We start from the raw sequence: 4,852 nt of genomic DNA on the forward strand, positions 1-4,852 counted from the left end.
AAAGAATATAATGAAAGGGAATTTAAAATTTCTACTCTAAACTTCTGAACAAAAAACTTTTCGCTTATATTTCTTCTAAGGTGAACTGCCAAGAGTTAAAGATTGAACTTGTACACACAACAAACACCAGGTATTTTCCATAGTTTCCTAGAACTTGTCATTTGTCTACTACGGACAGCAGATGATAGATGCGAAAATAAATTACTACAAAACAAATACACAAAGGCCTCCAAGAAATTTTGCATATGTACGAACGATGTGAGCGAAGTTCACCGGTAGAGGTGTACACGAGAGTCCATGACGGCGCTCTCGGAAGTCAATGGCGGCGCAAACCTGGGATTCAACGGCCGCACATCAAGAAGGAAATATAGGTTGCTCCTATAGCAGTTTTGAATATGAGAAAATAACTAAGGTAGTATCGAGAGGAAAAGGCTGACCTGCATCTCAATTAAACTTCTCAAAGTTAATAGTTGAACCGCTTGATGCTGTAAAAGAAAGATAAACATGTACATACAAAAATAAAGCGGCGAAACTATTTTGTGCCAAAAAATGGACTGCAGATATGTACAAATAGAACTTCCCCGAAATCAACATTTAAGAACTCTCCGAAAGACACAATTGCACAGCCTGAAATACACAAGTTAAACAGCAGCGGTTGTCTTCCAGTCTGCTACACCTGCACGCATAAAATGAACTCCCCCAAAATTAAAAAGTGAACTTGCCATTTTACACGAAGTGAACTGCGGGTTTATGTTCAATAAACAAACAGATATAGCTTCCTATGAAAATTAGGAGTGTTACCATAGACACGTATGTTCCTATGGAAATTATTCTATAAATATAGTTCTTATTTATGAAGTGGACTCAGCTTTTGAGTAAACAAATCGATATAGCTTTATTCACAGTAAATGGATACAGTCAAAGAAAATGAAGTTATTGGAGCTGCCTACTGCTCCGCGTGTTTCAATTTTTTGTGTTGCGAAAGTTAACTCCCGTGCAGATGGAAGTGAACTTTCCTGTTGATATAAAGTGAACTTTTTGTCGGAGAAAAGTGAAATGCAGAGAGTTTTCTATTCTGATGAAAAAATATGCAGGGAGCAGATTCTATTGTGTATCTGTGCATCAAGAAAGAAATGAGGAGAGTTATCTATAGCAATTCTGAATAATGATAAGATAACTAGGCCATCATCGAAAGGATCAGGCCGACATGTTTTTTCAATTACCTTGGAAGCTGGGCTCCCACATCTGAACTTCGCTTGACTCCACCGGCCGGACAACAAATGGAGAATGGCCTGGTGCTACCCGAACACCTAGAAATATACAAGTGAAATTTTTCAATAGTTTGCTGCGACATTTGTTGGTACCTTTGTGTAACTCGGATAGATGACATGTCCTAAATACATAAGTGTACAACCGGAACTTTATTTTGTGAACTATGAAGGCATAGATAAGTTGCATCTCTGAAAGCTAATTATTTTTGCAATACACAATTTTTAATATACGAAGACTATGATGGCATAATTAAAAATAGGCGAACTTCCCCTCATAGGCGAAGTGAACTTTTACTCGATAAAATAGTGAATTTCAGAAGATAAAATAGCGAATAAGCTACATAGTATACCCATCCATGTTTTCCAATTTTTCTCAGAAATGAATCACCCTAATGCGGCAGCCAGGTGCGGCCTGATCGAACTGTCTTTTTCAATCCAAACTGAACTTCCTCTAATGAATGAACTCCCCAACTACCAAAATGATGAACTTTTTGGATAGAAGAAGGTAAAGTTACAAAATGAAGAGCACTGCCTATTTTCTCCTATGTGCACTTCCATACATATACTTTCTATTTAGTTCTCTGTAAAATAGCATGCAAGCAGCATAAATTATACAGAAAAGTGGATCCAAATATAAGAAAAGTAGACAAAGTGAAGAAATTAATCACACAGTCGGATGGGACAAGCAGCAATATAAATTCAACGGAAAAGGTATCCAAATATAAAAACAAGCGGACAAGGATATTTCTAGTTTGATTGACCGTAAAGTTGTTTCTAGTTTGAAATGATTCTTCAATCAAATGGGCTTCTCGGGGATATTTCCTCCCTCTATTTTCTCATACAATGAACTACCAGATTTTGGATAAGTGCACTGCCTGCAATAACTTTAGAGTTGAATCCTCCATAATATAGAATAAATAAACATTACACAACCGCACAGTTAAAATGGCATTGAATCTAATACTCAGTTTTTGAAAAAAAAAATGCAAGAGGAAGAATAAATGCAAGCTCTGCAACATGTGTACAGTCTGAACTTCATGAAAAGAATTTTTCCAATACTTCTCTGTAATTAGTATTTAGCACTGTAGTGACAAGAGTAGATCAGAAAATGTGTAGGTTTTAACTACCTCTTCCGTGAAAATGTGTAGGTTTTAACTACGAGTTCATCTTTCAACCGAGGTATGCACAGGTCGCTGGTAGGAGGAGCCACAAAGATCATATGTATGCCAATAATAAAAGAAGCAGTTCACCACCTCGATAACATTGGGAGTTCGCCAATGATGAGGGTATTGTGAGGCCGGCACCACACCCACGCACGACGAGCTCCCCCGTGGTGCCCACTAAAAGAACAACGAGTTCACATGGAAAATGACAAGCAATGTTTTCTATCTAACACTGATAGAGAAATGAGCGAACTTGTTTTTTAATAAAAGTGAACTTCACAATTTTCTTGGAAAATGATAGTGGACATCTCAGGTGTATCTTCTTGAGGCACCAAAACTAATTAAATTAGGTGAATTTAAAACTCGAAAAGTTGGAATCATAATAAAGGCACATAGTTAACCGAGTAGTTCATAGCCGTATTATATTGTCATCTAGTAACACCCATCTAGATTTCGATATCTTATACGAGTGAACTATCGAAGATTGGGGATGCACTTCTTTTGTTTTCTACAACGAACTTTACGAGTTATGTTCATTGATGAAGTAAAATGTTTGACGAGCAAGAAATAAATTTAAGAAGTTAACTCACTAACTTCAGAATACGTGATGCACTACAGTCTTCTCAAGAACAAGGGTAAGCCATACCTTCTGTTTCATTTATGTATCAATTCATGAATACTAAGGGAGCTCCAAGTGTTGTCATTACTCTCTGGAATAAAAGGCACAACATCCTTGTATCATTATATTGCCATGTATATACATAATATAAAGACTGAGCATAGGACCGAAGAGATAAAAAACTGAATACAAAGACCACCCCAAGTTTCTACATGCCGTCACTAGGTGCTCACTTCAATCATTCAAAGTGAAATATGAAAATAAGTAAATTCATCCGGCATGCTCCGAACAGAGACACAACGACACTGAACTCCACACAATGTAAAAGTGAACTTTGCTCCAAGCACAAAGTGAATTCTATTTGTTTTATCAGTCACGCATCAACGCATACATCTACATGAACTGTTTTTACATAATAGCGACTACTGGAGTTTTTTAAAGAGTGAATTACTCGGAGCTAGTCACTCATGGGTCATTCATAGTGCATATCCATTTCTTTCTTACTACTACTACAATGATTCATGTATAGAATATCAGATGCATTTTTGTTAGCATACAATCTTCAGTCATACCATGCATTGACCACTTTTAGGCTCAGCACTTATCCTCTAGGTATTTACAGTACAAAGTTCTTGCTTCACCATAGCCCATAGGCACAACATGTTTATTACTAAGATTCAGTACCTCATCGCCTTGGATGCTTCATACCTTAAATACGTTGTTGCAATGTTGTGAAAAACAAATTACTCCAACCCTCATGCATCAGAAGGGGAAATCCACAAATGATATTCAGTATATATGAAGGGCGAACTTCAGGAATATATATGAACTGAACTCCATGATTAAATAGTACAGGACAAATGGAGAATGTCCTAGTGCTCACCCATCTACACATACAGTCATACACATAATATGGATTCACAAGTAGCAGTTTCAATCAACGACTAGCAATTCAAAGATCTGTAGTAATTCAGTTGACCAAAATACCAAAAGTGAACTTCCCCGTATTACCAACTGAACTCTCTTTACACATAGTATACATCCTAGAAGTGGATCAGAGCTATGGAGATGTTCTGAAGCGTCAAGGAAGACGATCAGATAAGTGGCTGGGTAGTTCATCGCCAGAAAATGAAAAAACATGTAAAAAGAAGAATCGTGGCCAGCACAAACCCGGAGAGGCGTGGCTGCACATTGAACCGGCTTGCTCCCATGTCTGAATTGCACTACTTTTATGTCCGAAAAGCTGGTAAAACTAACTCGCTAATGAAAAAGGCTAATAGACAAGGCCATCTCCATCACCGTATCATGCTAATAGAAAAGGTGAACTTCTCGAGAGAAAGAAAGGTTAACTTTCAGGATTCTTTTGGATAACTAAGTAATGTTCAATTATTTTCGATCATCCCATTTTTTAAAGTAAGTTTTTTCCTGTCAAGGAAAAGTGAACTTCTCGAACACAGATAGTTACTCCAGATTTTTTTGAAAGAACATGTGATAAAGCAAAGCTAGCAGTTGTGGATGCACTGTTTAAGAAGAAACATGGGACAATGGAAGCGAATTTCCCCCATGCTGTCCATGTAGTGTCGCCGAAATTGGACTGGCGACGCGTGACGTAACGGTAGGGCTGAGACCGTAGTTGTGTCATCTTTCCTTTGAGTTAAGGGGTTCCCAGTAACCTTGGTAAAAGAGAGAAAAATCAGACGTCAAAGGTTTGTAGAAAAATGCCAATTGAGGAATATAAATACTTCAAACATGAACATATTTTCTCTGTGAAACAAAATCTTGCAGACAACAGTAGCTTT

The 4,852-nt window shown here is 37.4% G+C and overlaps 1 long non-coding RNA gene across 1 annotated transcript; it reads right to left on the reverse strand.

The window, feature by feature from the left end:
- Positions 1 to 311: 311 nt before the first annotated feature.
- On the reverse strand, positions 312 to 1,374 carry LOC124679196. The gene is made up of 3 exons (XR_006994854.1): positions 1,224 to 1,374; positions 438 to 676; positions 312 to 333 (listed from the first exon to the last, which is right to left on the reverse strand). It is a non-coding gene; the product is annotated as an uncharacterized LOC124679196 (long non-coding RNA).
- Positions 1,375 to 4,852: the final 3,478 nt, after the last annotated feature.

This window comes from Lolium rigidum, chromosome 7, assembly GCF_022539505.1.
Source record: "Lolium rigidum isolate FL_2022 chromosome 7, APGP_CSIRO_Lrig_0.1, whole genome shotgun sequence".
In the NCBI taxonomy this organism is placed as follows: Eukaryota; Viridiplantae; Streptophyta; class Magnoliopsida; order Poales; family Poaceae; genus Lolium; species Lolium rigidum.